Source organism: Apis cerana, linkage group LG5, assembly GCF_029169275.1.
Source record: "Apis cerana isolate GH-2021 linkage group LG5, AcerK_1.0, whole genome shotgun sequence".
NCBI classification, from domain to species: domain Eukaryota; kingdom Metazoa; phylum Arthropoda; class Insecta; order Hymenoptera; family Apidae; genus Apis; species Apis cerana.
This window is the reverse complement of record NC_083856.1, coordinates 10,436,064-10,457,183: the sequence shown is the minus strand read 5'-3', so window position 1 is coordinate 10,457,183 and position 21,120 is coordinate 10,436,064. Positions and strand designations below refer to the sequence as shown.

General features: G+C 43.5%; 1 protein-coding gene across 7 annotated transcripts in view; it reads left to right on the top strand.

The window, feature by feature from the left end:
• Nucleotides 1-567: 567 nt before the first annotated feature.
• Nucleotides 568-21,120, top strand: part of LOC107995596 (uncharacterized) — a 162,841-nt gene continuing 142,288 nt past the window's right edge. For 3 of the 7 annotated variants that reach the window (XM_062075131.1, XM_062075130.1, XM_062075127.1), the window contains exon 1: nucleotides 1,585-2,557. The gene's annotated coding sequence lies outside the window, so the exon portion shown is untranslated. Of the gene's footprint in view, nucleotides 5,715-21,120 lie in introns of all 7 variants that reach the window. The other 4 variants (XM_062075132.1, XM_062075128.1, XM_062075129.1 and 1 more) reach the window with 3 other exon arrangements.

Sequence of the window (21,120 nt, the reverse complement as noted above, 5' to 3'; positions counted from 1 at the left end):
CCCTCTTTTGTCTTCTTTATTTCCCTGGATTCCATTATATATATATATATATATATATAGGGTGTTTCGATAATGCTGGAGAATGCTCGGTCCTTAAATTTTCTCCACTTATTTCGTTCGGAACGCTTTACACGCACCGGATTGTAAATTCTTGGAGTGGTTGATCGGTAATAAAGCCCGGGGAATGCGCGTGGATCGATGCAAAACAAATAAAGGGCGTTAAAAGCAAGCGAGAAAGGATCGGTATAAAGGGCGAGAAGGGGAGGTTACGGGCAATTAAAGTATCCGAGGAGGGAGGGAAGGAGAAAAAGAAATAGGATTCTCATTAAGGAAGCCGGTTTCGACCAGAAGACCTCGGCAGAATTTCGCTACGTAGTCTGATATATTCGCGAAACGTGTCTTACATCGCAACGCTTTTCCACCTTGTCCTCGTGTTTCTCGTTTTAATTGTGCGCGAGAGGGGGGGGGGGGCGAGGGAGGGAGGGAGGGCCGAACTCTCCTGGAATCTGCTGGCGTTCATTCGTTATTCCCTTGGCGGAAAAACAAGGAGGATTTACGCGAACACCCGCGCGGCATGGTGCACCTTGTGTGCGTGATCAATGTCTCACGTGCATTTACATATCCGCCAACCCTCATGATTGCAAATGTACTGTTTAGCGTGTTGCTTCGCCGCGTATGGATCCCTCTTCCTTTTTTTTTTTTTTTATTTATCTCTTTTTCCTTTCCTCCCCCTCCTCCTCCCCTTTCTTTCTACCGCGCGCTCTTCCTCCGCCTCCGCTATTCAGAAACGTGGCACTCGCCGTATGCGAGTCCGTATCATCAGCCGTAATGTCGGTTTTTCATAACGGGCCCGGCAACACGGCTTTAAATCCTTGCCTCTTCGATCCATGGTCATGCGCATTAAATTCACCGAGGACGCGGGATTACTTATAATTAAACCTGCCGGGTAACGCGCGCGTCTCTCGTCGACTCGTTCGTATATGCGTGTCTAAAGATCCTCCAAAGCGACATCCGATCTTTTTTTTCTCTCTCTCTTTCTCTTTCAACTCTCGGTCGGACTGGTTGTTTGCAGTATGTTACGCGTAAGATGCGGTAACGTACCCGCGTAACTTGTACGTACTCCCGCTCGTGTGCTCGTTACATCTTCCACGACAAATTAACGCGGAGCGTTACATTAGATGTAAGAAGATTATTTTTGTTCACCAATTCGAGGATCGATGGAACAAATACGAGTATCGTTTCGTATATATTTGGATAGGGTTGATAAAGTTGCAGATGAGATACGCGTTTTTAAATATATATAATATTCGCTGGTTTACGATTCGCCGAACGACCGATAGAGGGGGCTGGTGTGAACATCGATCACCGCGCCACGCATTTTCATACGTATCGAAAATTAGTTCGAATCGAAAAGTCGAGCGCGGTTATTGGCGATTATCGCTCGCGGCTGTCGCGATTTTATTAGTGAACGCGTGTGCAAAACGTGAAACCAGTTTCTACCCATAGGAAAGAAAGGCCCGATACCGATACGCGGCAATATTTCTACAAGGTAATACACTTAACGTAACGTGAAACGAAGCACAAAAAAATAGGGTTAATGCAATAATGCCGCAATTAACGTGACTTTTCGTCGTATTACATTTCCATCCATCCTCCGGCGTATCTCTCTCTCCGAGCAATGCTATCGATAATAGCGATCTAAACCTACCGTTTTCACAGAAGCAAACGTACGATCGAAGAAATGTTTGTACGATTAACGTTATCCTTGCCAAAAATTGCAACGTTATCGCTCCTCGAATTCCATGGTGTGCGCACGCACACCACCGAAGTGCGCACATCGAAATGCGCACGTTCCGCGAGGCGGTATCAACGCGCGAACGCGGCCATAATGCACGCTCACGTAAGGTACAGCCGAGTTCTTCATTATCGTCAGGGGCCTAAATTGCGTGGGCGTACCTATACCTTCGTACACGTTACTTACCTTGATGTACTATACCTAGTACCTTGTACGCACACACTGTTACGATCGCGTAGGGACGCGCGTTCGTTGAATACGCGTACAAATCCGTAGCCACAGGTTCGAGTGGCGAACGGTGCCGAAGTTGGTCGAAGTTGGCCGAACGCCGCGAAGCCGGTTGTCGCGCTCCTCGCCAGATGCGATGTCGAGTCAGTATCGCGTCAGTCCTCCAGCGGAATTGGTCAGTGATCTGTGTCAGAGCAGGGCCAGTCGTCACTCTCCTTTTCTCTCCGCCGGTTATCTCGTCTTTTTTCGACATTTTTCCGTCCGGCGCACATTGAAATACGAAACGGTGGTTTCACGTGATTTTCTCGTATTCGTCGCCTCGGCTCGCGAACGCATCCCCTTTTCGTGATCTCGGGAACATACGCCCGGTATCTACGGTATATACTTGTACGAGTTAGATACGTATAGTACACATACAGTAATACAGTGCCATAGTGGAGTTACCAGTGGGGAAAACAAAAATTAGTTTGCAAGCGGACGTGCCTCACGGCGACCGTCGTTCACCACGTTCTGGATCGGAGGCAGTGGGAGCAGGTGAGTGGAAATTTTAGTTGGATATCCTTTTCGTAGCGACGTGTCCAGTGGACCTTATGTCCCGGAGGGCCAGGTTGCTTCATCGGGTTTCTCGGAATTTTTGGCGAATTAATAGGGTAACGGAACTCTCCATGTCCGATCGAGAAAACGGTTGATACCTTGTCCGAGGCTGAGTGATTGTACGTCCTGGAAACCGATCGAGTGTTTTTGCCACTCGATCTATTAAAGATCGTCGTACGGTAGACGGATTCGTAATTACACGGTTATACCGATATTAGTCCGTAAAAGAATCAAACCGATATCGGAACGATTAAACGGTTAAAGTTTATTTATTTCGTGGTCGGACAAATGGCGTCCCATTTCTGGAGACCAAGGTTATCATTCGCAATATAGACCATACTTAAGCAACACAATATCATTCGTACGATTATCGCTACACCACAGTTTCCACGTTTCACGATTAGGATCGTTCCGTGGCCCGAGGAGAGGCGCACGCTCCATTGTTTACAATGTCGAATCGTCGTTAAAAAGAAAAAAACTTTCTTCGCAATCGTTGTGTTCGTCCTCTTCCACGAAACGTGCGGCAATCTTTTCGTTCATCGTGATTCATGTACGTTTCAAAGCCGACCCCTCCGAGTTCCCCTTCCGAGTTGATGGGCTCCGAAACATTCTATGCGCTCCATTTGTTAGCGTCATCTTAAAAAAATGGCGGTCAAAGGGGCAGAGACTTCTCCCACGAGATGATCGTAAATCGAGACTGGCAAGTCGTTTTTCTCTTCTTCGTCTCCCGTCTTTTTGCCCTTTTTCTCGCTAATCCCTTACCGTTAGCGGTTCGTCCTACGAACGGAGGAGGAACGTGTTGATCGTCGTCGAAATTTATACCCTTGAATGCCTGCATTCTAGGGTACCTGTGTTCTCGAATATCCGTGTTCTCCGGTACCTTGATTCGCGAGTACATAAATTCTCGGGCAGCCGAGTTTGCGTGTACAGTTTTAGAACACTGGTCTACGAATTGCCAATTTTTTGAAAATATCCAATACATATTTGATTCGTCGAACCCCCTATTTTTCGAGATATTTTTTGAATTCTTATTTCTCTTTATATCTCCACGCTCGAATTGCTTGAATTTTTTTATCCTTTCTTTAATAACTCTTGAAGATATTCGAATATCTGAGTATCCAAAATTTCCAAGATTTAATAGAAGAAAGAAAGTGTGTATATTCGCATGATCGAACGAGACGTATAATTTTGCTGTCTCATTATATTAACACGTTACAGCTTTGTTGAATAATGAATCGTCTCTTGCACCGATCAAAGATGAAGCTAATTATTATAGTAATATATCGCGTCAAGCCATATTGTTCGATCCGAGCAGCTGTTACAAACTCGACGTGTTATTCGCATTTTTCTCTCTCGATCCACGCCCGATATTAGAATATCGCAATTACGCGTTACTATTATTAACTGTTAATACTCGGACGAACTGGTTTGCAAATCCGGATCCTCGTAACGTTGCCTCCCTTGCGGTGCACCGCTCGAAGCGTGTCTCCGCTACAGAACGGAATCACGTAACGTATTCAAAATGCTATCTAACATAATATCTACATCCCTATTTTCATATAAACTACACCTTCTCGATTTCGTATCCCTTTGAGCCAAATTCCCGGACAATTTCACGCAACTGTTTCTAACGTTACTTCTCGGGGAGAGAAAAACATTTTTCACCGATCATCGAACGGATATTTATAAATTTCGTTCGAAATTTGATCGCAAGAAAAATAATCTTTCCTTTCCTTTCCTTTTCTTCTTTTCAAACGAGAGGAAAGTAATAACACCACGTACAACTCAATCCAAATTATCCGCATTGATCGAAGCCTGTACATGCCATTTTTTTTAGCTTTGCAGAATTCTTTTCTAGATAGCAACAAAAAAAAAGTAATAATCCACGTATGACTCAATTGGAATCGTTCCTTGCTCGAAGGCTAAACGTATCATTTTCTTTCCTTTTTTCTTACCTTCCAGAGTGCATTCGTTTCCTCTCTCCTTTTCTCTTCCGTCTCGAAACGCTTCTTTCTTTCCACCAGCGATTTTCCCGCGGTTTTTTCCTCTCTCTCTCTCTCGCTCGGAGCGGACAATGGCCCGGTGCGGCTGGCGGCGAGGTTAAAATCGAATGTGTGTCACGTTCACCGGCCGCGTCGATTAGTAATCGGAGCGCGCGAGAGGCAATTACACTTGAAAAAGTCAATGTTACGCTGGAAGGTTTCGTACGGGTTGCGCAACCCCTGTCTGTTCCGGGTTACGTCCGGTTCTTTCGACACTTCACTTGGCGGAATCGTCTTTTTCGCGAGCAATCTATGCACGATTATTAATCTATACACGACTCTTCGTGTCGAATTTTAACTCGAATTCACGAATCATCACGAATGACGATGATGCATTATGATTTTCGTTATCTCTTTTTCAAGAGGATTTTTTCCAAGAGATCGGTTTACGATCGAACCGTAGATATGAATTATTTATCGGGAGATAAATTTCGAATTATCGACGCGTCTTGGATTTATCGTATTAATTAAATCGATTTGTTTTCGCACCACTTCTCTGTTAAAAACTTTTTCTTTTTTCCGATCTTTGTAACAATTTATCTACGATATCATTATCTCGTTATCATCTTATCTCCATAAAAATCCCTAATCTCTTTTGCACAGTTATCCGCAATTGCTACAACGTAGAAAAATCTATCTTCTCAAATTCAACCAAGAATCATATACCTCGATTAATTCCGCGAGAAACATTCTCGAAAATAGCTAACCTAACCCTCGAAATTTCCATTCTAAGGAAGAGAGAAAGAGGGAACAGCATAACTCGGCATAGCGTTTGCTATGATCGCGCGCTCGAATGTACTCGCGACAATGGCGGAGATTGACGCGGTGTCGCGATAGGTGGCGCACAATCGCGTCCCTTATCCGGCGTTATACGCGTAATTTACCAAGGTTATTTACTATACAATTAGATATCCCTCGCCATGTATTACGCGGGTATACGAAGATTCTCGCAGGTTGCATGGTAATGGTCCCGCGAGTCAGTCCCATCACCGGTCCACAGAAATCCCAGAGTTTTTTCTTGGCGGCATAATACACGATACACACGGCGTAACGAGGTATGTAATGGGTAATAATGCGTAATGATATAATGCGTACATTCCGCGACGTACGTCTCCGCGTATAACAAACATTGTTAGCCGTGGACGGGTCGCGGCCGTAAAAGGCCCCGTGTGGTCCCGCCATTCCTTGATCCGTCCAGTTCTCGCGATATGTACTCCTCCCTGGCACGCGCGCAAATATCCTTCTTACGTCTCTTTTGTCGTTGGGGAAGTAATTTCCTTTTTTCATGCAACGAAACATCGAGTCGTTTTGCGCGATCACTCGAATTGGAGAAATTGGAATCCTTTCTCGAGTTATCAACCGGTCTTCCAGAAATGCGGCGCCAGTTTCGACAGTTGTTCCTTTTTCGGTAATAAAACGAATTTTTCTTGTATATAGATAAGTTGCAACTCCGATGACAGGAACAATTTAGAACGAAGTTGGCTGGAGTAGCTCGTGCGAGAGGACGAAATTACTTTCCGAACGACTCGATATATATCCACGTATACGCGTGCGTGTATACTTTGCGTGTGGATCGATAGAGATGCAAAGTACACATTATGCGAGAGTCGCGACACGAGGATGGTAGATAAAGAAAATTGGTGGGATATTTGTAAAGGAACGTAGGACGGCCGCGTGTGTACGTGTCGTATTAGAGAGAGTATTACTCGCCTCGTACACCCCTGGACGAAAGGAAAAGGGATAACTGGCTATCCGGTTAACTGGACGGGGAACAAATGGACGCGATAATTAAACATTTCTACCGCGGTTCGATGTATCGGCAGATAAGGCTGATGTACGAACTTCAGCATAACTTCTATCGACCAGCCCCGATTTATCCGCCCCCTTTTTTGATCTTTTAGGAAGAATAATTTTTACTCGTTGCGTTTTTATCGTATCGAGCAGATCGATCCCTCGAACTAAGAAGATTCCTTTTCGTTTATTTTTCGGACTGCAGACGCTCTCCTTTCTTCAAAACTTATCGCTTTTAAAGTTTTCGCTTCTGACGTGGCACGTCTTAATAATCCGGATGGTTGATACCGGTGATTTCGACGCGCGCAAGGACGCGAGCCGCTTGAAATGGCTGCCGGTCGGTCTCGTTTATTTTCCGCGATTCTTATCGATCCCCCGTCACTCGATCGCCGCCAGACAGCGCTCGAGATCCCTCCATCCCCTCCCTGGAATTTTTGTAAATCATCTCGTGTGAGGAGAAGTCGCGAAAATTTTATTGAATTAATCTCGCCGATAAGATGGGGCGCGAACGGATCTATCCGTGACAAGGAGGGAGAAGGGGTGAGCCTCGTCGTTTATCAATCGTCGAGCTTATCGATACCGATTCCGCGAAGGTGAGCAGGTTCTCTTGGTTTCGTTTCGAAACGATCGGTTTTCAAAAGATCGTATGTCGCCTCTCACGCGTTAACGAGGCTGAATAATTGGCGGCTGATTAATTAGAAACGGGAGGGAAATCGGAGGGATCCTCTTCCCGCTTTGATCGATCGATTTTCCGCCTGTTTACCAACGCTCGCCTTTCTCCATTCCTCCGAGGGAACGGATCCGATTCGTTTCTCGTTCTGCTCGATGGACTCGTGTTTCGATCTCGTTCGAATCTTTGTTTCGTTGGAAGAAACGAAAGTCTCGGGTCACCGAGTTTTCTTGTCGGTTCGATCGGTTCGGCCGATAAGGCAGAGAGGCGCGTATTTGAGAAACATTTCAATCGGGAATCGTACCGAGAGTTTACACTGTCAATTAAAATTCTGCAAGCAGAGTACTCTACTTTTCCCTCTCGCGCGAGAAAATCGGCGAGTAAACAGGAAGTGACTTTTCTTTTTTTCTCTTTTTAAACGAAAATCCTCGTCCGAGATCTTTGATTTCGATCGTCGTTAACACGTATATTTATACCCGACGCTCCCGGGTAATTATCCCGATTGCGCGCTAATTGGGATACCACAGATTCAGTTCGGAGAGAGAGAGAGCTTCTTTAATCACGCGCGATTAGATCTGAATCGTAAATTTGTCATCGCGCGACGCGTCTTCCCTCCCCGATGAACATCATCTTCCAACTTCTCCCTTCAGCACTTGAAAAACGTTCGAAATTGATAACGAGAATATGCGTGATCGATTCGAATTGTATTTTTCGGAAGAGGAATTCCAGGATCTCTCTCTCTCTCTCTCTCGCTCGCTCGTCCAACTGTGACCGGCGATGCGTTGCGACGCTTACCGACTTTCCACGCTAGAGTAATCCCAGCGATGGGCGGAAAATAAATAAAAGGAGCGGACTCTCGTTTTCAAGCGAGTTATCCGAACATCTGTATTATCAGTTTCGAACATCGAGAGCGTCGATGGAGCATACTCGGCCTAGCCTCTCCTCCATCCCCTCTCCTCCTCTCCATCCCGGAGAGAAAAAAGGATGAAATTCGATCTCGGGTTACTTGGCAACATTGTTGCGGTTTTCGAAGTTGATCTCGATTGAGAGGCAACAACTCTCGATAATTTACTATTCCGCGCGTTCGAAATAGTTTAACGCTTTATGTTGCGTCAGATTATATCGTTAAACGATCTTTCGTGGCGAAGTTTTCGAATCCTCGCCTTCCTTCGACTCGAAGGGAGAATTCCTTTTTTCCCCCACGGAGGGAGGAGTAATACACGAGGGAGAAGTAGTTGTAGGAAGTGAGCGCGATAAAGCAACGTTTTATCAGAAGCAATTACCGATCGAGCAAAACAGCAGGCCGTTGGAAAACGATCGTTTCTGGAATGCAAAATAGTTTGCCCGTGTGGGAAAGCGACGGTGTGTAGAGAGATGGATGCGTTTGTCGCTCCATTCGAGATAGTTTTTTTTTAATCGGGGCGCGAGCCCTCTCTAAATACGTTGCCGTGTAAACCGATTGATCGATGTTAACCGAGATTATGACGATATTTATGCGGCCAATTCATCGTTTCGCGAATTAGCGTCGTTTAACGTTCCCCTCGAATTAAAGGGAAATTTGCATACGCGCCGATCACCTTCTTACTCGCTCCATTATCCATATAATTTTCTTCGGTTTCATCCTCTTGTAAGTCGGGGCGAGGGAAAGCGGTTGGAAATTTTTCTTTCCGACCGCTTGAATTACGAGGTAGGAAAAACGGATTGTACGAGGAAGTAGATACTCGTTAATTATCGATCGTAATGCTCAAATTGCGCGCGAGAATTCGAAAGAGAGAAAGAAGATAGGGAAGGAATTGCACGAGAAATGGAAACGGACATTCCACGAAGAAAAACTTATAAATTATATTCCCTCGCTATTAATTGTCGATCTTAATGTTCAAATTGCGCGCGAGAATTGGACGAGAGGAAAAGGATAGAAGAAAGAAGATAGAAGAAAAATCTCTCGATATCCCCCGATGGAACGACATAACGTTCCAGTGTTTATCGTTTATAAATTATATTGCCCCGCCATTGATTCATCAAAGCATAACGCAGTGGGTGAACGAAACGAATAATGGAGCGAGGCTTCGACCGACCTTCGATCGTCGAAGAACCGGAAGATCGAGTCGTCTTCTTCGCTCGAATGCTCCCGGACCGGTGACTCTGTTCATGGCCTCTCGTAAACACCAATTACGATAATTACGATAACTGTGGCGCCTGTGTCCCGAAGCCAATGATCCGAGCTCCACTCTTTAAGTCCACGCTTAACCACCGATATTTACTTTATCAATCACGCGACTTAATTAACATTTTGGGATACATCGGGACCAGTTCGTTTCAACGAGTACGATTTTACAGCCTTGTTTCATATCGTATATCATGTTGGTTTAATAACTCTCATTACTCTGTGAATGCAAAATGTCAAAATAGAAATTACGTTTCGAAATATATTATATTTCGCGAAAACAATCGTTCGATGTATCGTCGATATATTTGCCTCACGCTACTTTGTCTTCTCTCCATTCCTATTTTTCTATTTTTCTATCTCCTAAATAAAAAAACCGCCTTGGACGAGACAGTGACGAATACTCGAGCGAGTAATGTGTAGATACCAGCAATCGTTAATTAGACGCCTCGAAATAAATTCTTGTTGGAATATAGGAATATAGGAATGGCAAAAAGCGTTGAAATGGTCGAAACATTAGCCAACGTTGACCAATATTCTCCGCTCGTCGTCACTTTTATCGTAGCGGACACGATCGCGTCCTTTTTTCTTTCTTTTTTTTCCCCCCAGTTTCAGCACATTCGGTTCGGTGAAACTCGTCCGTTCGCCGTTGCGCGCGTCTCTCTCTCTTTCTCTCTCTTTCTCCTTCCTTCTTTTGCTTCCACTAGTCGTAAATGCGCGTGTATCGGGCCAACTATCGTTCGGATGGACACATAGAAACACAGAAGAGAGGGGCGCACTTTCACGGCGCGATTCCTCCTCGAGTTGGACGCTCGTTTCACGCAAGGCGCTTAGACGACTCGAGTAGACGATAATTACGATCCCAGGCGAAACCAGCTCAGGAAGCTCGGTCACGTGTTATTTTTTTTTTTGCACAGCTGCATGAATTAATAATAATAATCGCCCGTGGCGGTGGCGAATTGGGTCTCTGGGTATAACGTTTGGACACGCGTAATTCAAGTTTCCGTGCAATGAAAAATAGAGAGAGAGAGAGAATGGAAAGATGCTCGATTTCGTGCACGATTAAATGGATATCTTTTTTACTCGGGGGAAAAATTGTTGCGATGTCGGATGGAAGGTTTAATAATGTGGAAAAGAAACGTAATTAAAATTAAATTTCAATTACAATCGTGCGAAAATCGCTTACGGGTGTCGTTTATTGGACCGGAACGAACAGTTTTTTCCCGGATGTGTCTTAAAAGGTCCCGAGATTTTATCGTTTTGTCGTGTGGAAACGCGTGGCGTTGCTCGTCTCACGCCTAGATCTTGACCTTTTTCAGCCGATTGTTCCGCTGAAAAGTCGGATAATTAGCACGTTAGAAGATGTTATCGGTAAGTTGAGATTTGAGACGGTGAGAAAACAGGAGGGATTAAAAAGCCTGGAGAAAAATGTAATTAATTGGAAAGTGAAACGATCTTTCGATCTTTATCACCGACCTTTTTCCGTTCATCCACCATGCTTGATTATCTCGTAATCGTCCTCGTGATATATATCTATATTCGTAAAATTGTAGCTGTGAAATTGAATTTTTCAATTTTTCTCGCATCGATCAAGTTTATAATTTGACTTGAAATCGAGAGCACGATCCAGAGCACGGAGATGGAGTATTAAAGTTTACGATCTTGGTACACCGCTTTCATATACCGATTGTACCTATTAAGGGGCCGGCCCCTGGCATTAGGGAGATCAGGTGGTGCAGCATCCGCGGTGATTAGCCGTGTATTACGCGTGCGGATCGGGATCAGAAATCAATAAAGATTCTGCTACCAAATACGCCCCGTGTACTTTATTAAAAGGGTGGTGCGCGCTCCTCGACCACCTGGCCCTTAAGTATCGCTTACCGCCCTTTGTGAAACGAGGGGCGGCCGCTGGAATTTTTTTTTAGAGCCCAATTTCGAGCCGAGATTCCTCCGTGCCTCGTTCAAAACCGATAACACTCGCTCTAATCGTTCCAATTTCGTTCGATTATTATTTTTTTCTTTTTTCTACTACCATTTGCTGAAAGAAGTCTCGCTTCCTATCTCCACTTCACATTTCATCCGACATAATGGCAGAAGAATTATAATTTGAATATTCGAAATCGTAAAAATTATTTTCATCTTCGTGAAATTTATTTCCGAAATTATCTATAACATGATTAGACTATTATCTTTAATTACTCGAATGCGAAATTACATTCATAGATTAAATCGTTACGAATCATAATTAGCCTATAAAAAATTTTCGTATCGTATCGATACGTTAGAATAACTCTGAATTCTATGTATCGAGATTTAGATACAGATTGTCGTTTTGGTTTGCATTTCTAGTGAATAATACTTACTTCGATACGTTGGAAAATCCTCGAAGGAAGAAAGAACACTTTAAATACAACTTTACTCAAACCCGCTCCCTTAAGCGTCTGAATTTTGATCGAGCCGAAGCCAATAACAGCGGTGTCTCTCCACTCAACTCTTTTGCACGAGGATCCTTCCCCTTAAACTTGGTAACGCAAGCGATTCGAGTACTCCCAGCGGAACGGTTGCGTAGAATCGAGCGACCTCTGTCATTTAACCCGCGGACGAATAATCCGCTCGTCTCTGGTGTCTAAGATTTCACGGCGCACAATGGAGGCTTGGCTCGCTTCGGTAGTAGCACGGGTGGAACAGGTGGTGGGAGGAGGAGGGGGAGGCCTCCTCTCTCGCCGGTTGCCCCCGTTTCATTTTCACGTTGTTCGCCACGGCAATTCTAACCGTTTGACACAGTGGCGGGGGCTCGCTCGTCGCTCGTAACGACCTTCGCGAATAACACGGTGTTGTTGCGCGTACAATTTCAGACGGCGTAACGACCGCGATAATTCGAGGCGAAAGAAAGTGGTAGAATTGTGACCGTTTCTGCGACGAAGAAGAAAAGAAGAAGAGTTTGGTTTCTCTTTTCAAAGTTCCGTCGTTTTGCTGCTCGGTCGGCAAAGAGGGTTATTATCGACGCTGTCGCATCTTTATTCTTTCGCGAAAGAATTTCGTGACGATTTTAATTCGTGCTTCATGGATTCTGTGGAATTTTGGAGAATCGTTAGGATACGAAACAACGGAGCTCTCTTCTTCTGAGATCTCTGTTGACGATTCAACGAAAGTTTCTTATTAAATTAGAAAATTAAACTGTTGATGTAGGATAGAACGATTTTCCTCGATATTTTCCCATTTACATCGGTTCAAAGATCCCGTCTCTAAAGAGCAACTCACTTTCCGCGCCAATTCGACCGATTCCTTTGTCACGAAAGGATAAAGGTAAAAAAAAAAAAAAAAAAAGAAAAGAAAAGGGAAAAAGACGAACAAGGAATTCCACTCGCGTATACACCGATCCTTAACTGGAAAGAAAAAAAGAACGAAATGGTGGAAAGGTTGGTCGGGAAGGCGGTATTGTTATAAATTATTGTTATTAAACGCCGCGTTGCGGCGTAAAAAGCGAGCACGAGTGGTGTTAATAAAACGGCGAGATGAATTCCTCGGTTGTCTGGGACAACGTTTATTGCCTCGTTCCTCTCGAGAGATGCGTATTACCATGCCCTTTCCTCCGACATAAACCAGCACCGATAAACGGCGATGATTGTAAGCTCGATTCCGTATTGCGAGCGTAAATTTCGCGGCCTTGGTGGACGCTCGCCCCTATCCCCGATATTCCCGTTAAAAAACGATCGTTAAAAGGAGACATTCGATTTCGAGAGAGAATGTGCTTGTGGCTTTTCTGTGTCTAGGTTAAAAAACGGTATTGCGTGCTAATTCTACCGAGACCACGGTCGAGGCGAGTTTAGATCGATCGCGTGGAATCCTGTTTCTGGAAAGTTAGTTGAAAGTAGTTGAAGAAGATGTTTTTTATCGAGGATTAAACGCTACATTTAACGCGATTATTTCGATGCGATTTCGATAATTTTGAAGGGTTGAGAGGTCGAGGTTCGCGATATTTTTCAACGAGATTATCGATGAAAATTTTGCGAAGCGCGGATTCGAACAACCGTCTTTGCGAAATTGAAATTCTATCTAGAAATAGAATCGATTAGCTTATCGAAACGTTTTATTGCTCACCATTTTATTATTATACCTTCTTCCCTCCCTTTCCTAGAAGAATTTTACGATCGAATCGAGCTAATCCTCGAATTAATCCGAAATGGAATAGAAATGGAACTCGATTAAAGGGGAACTGAAATGGAATCGTCTCTCGGGTTCAAGTTTCGAAGTGGAACGCGGCTCGTCTCCTCGTCTGATCTCACCTTTCCTATCCCTCGCCGCGATAAAAATAGCGCGCAATTAACCTTCGATTAACCCCGAGACAACCTTAACCCACACTCCCATTACTGACCCAGATCACCTACGAAATGCCGCCGGGATACCATTCTCACACGCACAAAACTCCGAGCAAATTCTTGGAACAGGGATCCTTCCCCATTCATCCACGAAAACGAAGCCGCGTCCGTTTCCTAGAAATCGAGAAGGGATCGAGAAAGGATCGATGTATCGAACCGCAAATTAAATTCGATTCGATTATATGTACATATATATTACAGCAGCGTTTCTCCGCCCTTTTTTTCGTTAAATAATAATAACGTTTTTTTTTTAGTTTGCAATGGTGATATATTGGAAAAGAAATCGATGGAGAGGTGTACGAGTTTTGGAAAGGGATGGAGATGTTGAAAATCGAATTCAAGTATATATATATATATATATATATATATATGTACTATGAAATTTCGCTGGTTAATCGTAGCGTTTTTCGAGAGAAAGTAAACGCGTTACGGAAAAACAAAGGAAAGAGAGGCATACGAAATATTAAAAATTGAATTGGATCCATAAAATACGAAAGTTTGTTCCGAAATGCACGGTAGCTAATTTTTTAAAAACAGTTCATCAGTATCGCATATATCGGAGAAGCATAAAAAAAAGAAATTGTCGAAGTGTTGGGACGAGGCATTAAAAAATTTAATAGGATCCATAAAACGAGGAATTCTATTCCATAAAGTGCGTTACGATTAATTTTTAAATTAACCTAATCCAAACGACGTAATCGTAAAAAAGAAAAAAATGGAACGACCTAATACGGGTTGAGAAACGCTGAGATTATAGGCCCTCGAAAAAAGGAAGGCGCGGAAAGGAAGAAACGCGACGAAGGACGAGTGCGCATGATCTATGAAGATAAGGCGTGTGTGTGTGGCGGGGCCGAAACGCGGCTTTGTTCGTTCCCAAATAAAAAAAGTACTCGATAGAGTTAGAATGGGCCGAAGAGAAGTCTACGCCGCTCTTTATCCCCGCTGGCGAGTTATGATGGTTATTAAAGCGGGGAATTATGCATCGCGCACGATTGTAGATTGTCATCCATAAGTCTCTAGACACTTATTGTCAGTGGGTAACGTTCGCGATAGGGATAAATGTGAACGTTGAAGTTGGTAAATGAAGTTGACAGTTGTTGGATCGCGTTACGAGGGACTGGTTTGTTTGTAACGTTTATAACGAGATAATAGGCAGCCGTGTAAGATCACCGTGTTGCGCGCTCCGCGATTCCATATGCACGAATCCTGCGCTGCGATTAGATACGGTGTGCCGCCACTCTGCGCGCACACCATCTCTAACAGGACGCGCAATTTGAAATTTGAAACGTTCTATCACGGTAACCGACGATGGGATCGTTGGGATAATTTCACAATTGGGCAATTAAGGAATCGAAATTGGAATTTCTTCCAATCATCTTTCCTTTTGTATTTTACGATATTTTGACACGTCCGTTCGCGCCAACATCTTAATCGATCAACCCAAGACCGTTAAAATTGTAATTGCGTCGGTTCGAGGGATGGGTCCGAATCAATCGCGCCAAGAGTTTTCGCGACAGAGGTGTTTCAGATTTCTACTATACCGATAGAAGAGACAATCGATCTTGGAATTTTGGATACGTTCGATTCCCAGCCGGCTCGATGGGACGTCGCACGCGCCCGTTTCCCTCGAGCCATACATATGTAACGACGATCCAACAACGAGACGCAAGAGGGCAAACGGGTGGCGGGAAGTGTTACAAGTATAGGCTGGTGCACATTGTATGCCGTTGTCGTGGCATACTGAACGGATACCCGTTATACTCGTTCCAAAGATTTAAGCGTTTTGCGCAATCGGCCGCGATCGTCGTGTCTCTTTCCCTCTCCCACACACATACACAATGCGGCACACTTTCATGCTCGGCCGCGATAAAATCCCGAGCAACGTGTTGTTGACCTATCGCGTGTAATCCAGCGTGCACGAGAACGTGGAAAAACGACGTTTTGAAGGCTACCACGGGAATCACTTCTCGTCGAAATTCTCTCGCCGATTACCGATCGATCGATGATCGTGTTCTATCATGATGCCCGTTGAATTTTCTGACGGAATAACAGATTGGAACGAAAACGTGTCACGTTCGTTTTGATCCACGGTTGTCGATGGATCGTTCTAGGTCGACGAGAATTTTTTTCAATTTTCCAAATTTTCATTTTCTTTTCCGCTGTAATAATGGTGTACTTGTCTCGAGCAACTTGGTAACGAAACGATCGTCGAGATATCGTTGTCTCGTTTCTTATTCTTAGATTTAGACGGTTTGATACGAATGGGCTGCAATTTTTGAAAAAATTTTTTTGTGTATGAAATTTATTCACGACGAAATAAGAACGGAGGATTGCCAAATGATGAAACTTCGACATTGTTGGTATCTTAAGAATTCTCTTTGTCTCTTCTTGAGATTAACTTCGAGCTCCTTCACGAATTCGTTAACGTCCAAATTTCTTTCCCTCTCTTCCCCCTTTTTTAATGTGTCTCGAATTCTACGGTTTTACTAATCAAAAAAAAAAAGGAAAAAAAAAAAAAAGAAATCGTTAAACAGTCAGTCGAAATTATACACAAGATGCTCGTTGCTTTGACGTTTTGCAAGTTGCGCCAGCTTGTTAGCAAGCGAGACCCGCGATCCCCGCTCATAAATCATCCGCATAAGAAAGCGAGCTAAGAACCCCGGCTCTTTCTTCTTTTTTCTTTTTTTTTTTCATATCTACCAAACAGTTGCAAAATACATCGTTTGGATGCAGTTAATTACTCGCATGGCACGAATTACCATCGTTTGTATAATAACCAGGTAGCTCTTTTACCTCTCGAGATTCGAATCTCGATAATCAACTATTAACGACAATATTACATTACCGCCACGATTAAACGCAATTGCTTTTTTTTTTTATCGTCGACGATTTAATAATTGATCCATCCTCGAACGGATCGAAGGATTTTTTCCGTTTCGTCCATCGAAGGAATGTTTTTCCTCCCGATAATAAAATTCAGCCCAACACTCGTCGAAACGTGTTTGAGCGATGATAGGTTCAAGTGGATGACTCATTGTGCGACATTGGAACATTTTCAGCGATGGGGAGAAATTTAATAGTCGCGAATAAAGTTACTTTCATAATTCATCGTTCGAAACGTAATAATAATCTCGAATAATCGTAATGGGAAAATGGTCTGAGATTATATGTATGTGTATCGAGAAACGGATCGATTATGACAGGTATTATATTTAATTATTGTAATGCAATCGATTATAATAAGAAAATAAATGTTATTCGAGCAATTTTAATAAGCAACAATTACTTAAAGTAACTTTATCCGAAATTTTCAACGCCCAATTCTGGAACATGATCGTTCCATTTCCAATATCGACTCGAAATCGTTGGAGTTTTTTTATCTCACGATAGACACCCGTTCAAACGTCTGCACACTGTTTCAAAATATCGTTTTCAACACTACTCTGATAATAAATAGAGTTATTCCGTGATTCCGCCCGTTAAGAGGCCAACACACGTCGAAACGTGTTTTAAGCGATAAGTTTAAGTGGATGACTCACGCGACATTGGAGAATCGCGTAGCGATGGGGAGAAATTTAATAGTTGCGAATAAACTTGCCTTCATAATTTATCGTTCGAAACGTAATAATAATCGCGAATAATCGTAATGCGAAACGGTCTGAGATTATACGAGAAACGAATCGGCTGTAATAGGAAATACGAATAAATATTATTCGAGCAATTATAACAAGTAATTACCCGAGATAACTTTACTCGAAATTTTTAACCAGTTTCAACGGATTCATGATAGAATCGTCCTCGATAATGAACCGACTGTTTCAAGATATCGATACTCGCCATGATAATAGATCAATCTTATCCCGTGGTTTCATTTTTTTTTTTTACTCTCGTACGTAGGCAGGTTCAGACAAGCACGGGGGAGGAGGAGAGATTAATAATTATTTATCGAACAGATGTTTCGACACGTGTCGAGACCGCGTGCGAAACTGCGCTATCCATCAATTACGTTGCCGACGTTAGCAGGAAGCTGAGCTGAAAAGCTCGGCTTGTTGCATACTATCTTCATTATGTCACGAGCGGCGCGTAACACCCGAAGAAATATTTCGTTCCCTACAAATGACTGTCGCCTCTGCGTTGCGACACTGTCGATCGATCGATCGATCGATCTATCCACCTATCGATGCTTTATGCCAATAAATACCTAGCAGTGAATACTCGTGATCGGTGTATCCATTTATATTTATACGATGCGAGTCTTTTCGATCCATTTCCATTTATGGAGAGGAATGTATTCATCTTCCGTTCATCTTGATCGATCCGTTGATGCGCGAGCGTTCTTCGTGCGGATAGAAGGAATTTATCGCCACCCTGCCAACATCTGCAAAGTGGCCGGCGCGATGATTGCTTTCGATGATTCATCACAAGACTCGCGTATGAATTCTCAAATTTCTCGAATGATTTTTTAATAATCCTCCTTCTCGGATTATCAAAAATTCTTCAGATTCTTTTTCCCAACGATCCATTCTAGACTCTCGAATTCTTCGATATTCACGATCGATATTACGATACGATCGTGATTTTCAGACATTGAAAAATTTGAATCCCTCGCTAATATTTGTCGTAAACAGTTTCCTGGGAAAATTTGCGAATTTTCCTTAGATCGAGACCGGTTCACACCGTCATCCGCGATGAACATGGAGGGATATTTTAGTAGCAACGTTTTGGAAGAATTTTCGGAACTTTCAGAATCTTTCCAATCCTCTTCCCTTTAATCTTCAACATCTTTCGATAATCTTAGTGCTAACGTAAATTCTATTAGCATACGAACTCTCGTCTCGTTAATCGAACTTATATAATAATTATTTTTCCATAGCTCGAGGAAATGATTTCGGCAAACAGTGGCACATACTTCCTCTCCTGAACTTCGTTCCGAGTGGAAAGGAAGGCAGAATAAGGGAGGGGGAAGCAGATCGATAGCAAATGGAAGGTGGTAGTAACGTTCTACTTTGCCGAGAAATGTCAACATCGCATTCTGCAACATCGCGGCCCGGAGAGAACGTTTTCTCGCGCGCCTACGTCCCTCCTCCTTTTCATTCCCATTGTGTTCGCCTCTCGGATGATATCCTGAAACGTGTTTCGACCGTTGTTGCGCCGGGACACGGAGAGCGTGGAGAATAAGCATATTTAGTAAGGCGGCATATCCATGCCATCCCGTATCCGAGCCGAGTTAACAGCCTTCCTCCTTAGAGTCGCCTGTCGCCTTCTTCTTCTTCTTCTTCTTCTTCCTCCTCCTTCGTACGTACGTATCGAAACGTACGTAAAGGGGAAAGTGATCCTTCGCGTATACGTATACTTTATGGTAATATCTCCTCACCGCCTGTACTTTTCCTCTTACCGGGGGAAGGATTGGAGACGGTTGGAGGATCTTGGAAATCCCTCCTCGAAGACGGATGATGACGCGTTTCCTTTATTTAAATGATTCTTTTTCTCCACGGATTGAAAATAACCGCGGGGATCGAGAATGTTTATTTGTTTGTTTTTGAACTAGGATTTCCGTGGGCTCGATAAAATTTCGAAAAGTTTATCGAATTTATCAATTTTTAACCGATACATCGCGGTGGTTAATAAAATTATTGGAAAAGATCCGTAATCTCTTGAATTAAATTACACCCTGTCAGGTGTCCCGGACACTTTTTACCGGCGGCAGCCGGTAGATATGTATATTGCACGTTACGGACGACGAATGTCTTAATTTATCATACTTATAGAGCTCGCGGTGAACAAGTTTCCCTATCCCTTTGCTCGATACAGGTACAAACAGAACGATTACCGATATCGCTCTTGCCAATCGAACGAGCATGTCGTATGTTAAAAATCATTCGTGGAAGAAAGGAAAAATTATTTAATTTCGAATTGACGTTGATAAATAATTTATATTTGACATAGGTTTCTTTTTTAAATTTATTAACGATTAAATTTCAAATAAGTTTAACAATATAGATTACTTTCAATCTGGTACAAAGTTGGAAGCTTTGATCAAGTTTAAATAAAAAATGCGAGATTCCAAACGATCGAAAGCCTCCTCCTCTTCTCGTGTTTCTCACAAGGGTCGCAAACGATTGGCCGTTCGATCTTCCCTTCTCGGTGTTGGTTTCTAGCAAAAGCAAGAGTTGCTCCCACGCAAAGGGGACGGTTAATATCCCTTTGCCATTAGCGTCGATCGTTAGCCAAGCGTTATTTCGCGGCGCACGAACGGCCGTGCCGGTTGCATAGCCCAGGCTCCAGGCCTCGCACGTTCCCCATGCGTGCCGGCCACGTCCGTTTTTTACGCGAGCTTTACGCATGCACTCGCTCGTTCCGCCACGCACTCGTTATTTATATCGGCCCTGCCTCCAAATTGGCCGTAGCGAATATACTCTACACGCATAATCAGCCTTATTATGCCGGACCCTTCGATCTTTATATCGATCCTTTTCCTCTCTTTCCGTTTCCATCGTTTCGCGCCGAGGAGTGGATCCAACCTTTCTCTCGCAACTCGTAAATTGGAATCGTGGAATTTTAATATATATATATGTACTTTTTCTCCCTTCCTTTTTTCCAAATTCAAGATTTTATTACACAAGTCAGGTACGAGATTGTTCAATTGTCGGATAGATACCGCTTGCCTTTTCTGCAAACAATTCTTCTCGCGTTTGAGTCGGATTCTCGCCGAATCGTTTTTTCCGAATTAAAATTTCCAGCTTTGAATCTTTGCTGCCACTTTTCGCACGTAAGATACAACGTTCTCTCCCAGTACAAATCATTTAGCCTGATTTTTCCTAAACTGGAACGTAAAAAAAGTAAGCATTGCTCAAAATTGTTGCACAGGACTGGAAATTCTTAGAGCGCTCGTCTTAAGAACGCGCCACGAACGATAAAGTGACTCGAATTCGGTGAAAAATTACGATCGTAGAAAAAAAAGAAGCTTGCTCGCACATCTAATATTCGTTCCTTTGTTCCGACAGGAAGATAAAAACAAATATTATCGATCGAAGAAGCAAGAGACGAAAGATGGAAGAGAAAAGAGAAAAACTGTCGTATCGACTGGTCGTTACAAAAGCGCGCATGCGCACGTTCCACGTTTCGACGCGTCATTAACCCAGTTCTTGGCTCGAAGCCAATTACAAGGAGGATCTCCCGTGGCGTCGGGTGTCGTCGGAGGGAGAACGGTTTCCACGGCCATTCATCGCCGCTTTTGGTCTAATGCAACGATCCGCGGCCTGGTATCGTGCAACAGATGCCACGCCGATAACCACGACACGCTCGCCCTCTAACCATACACACCTCGCGCGAACTCGTGAAGAAAACCACTACACTCGGAGGTTGCAACACGGAGGATAAAACGAGAGAGAGGGAGAGAGACTTCCAAGCGTCTCTTTGTTCCGTTTCTTTCTTCCTCCTTCGTGAATGAACGAAGC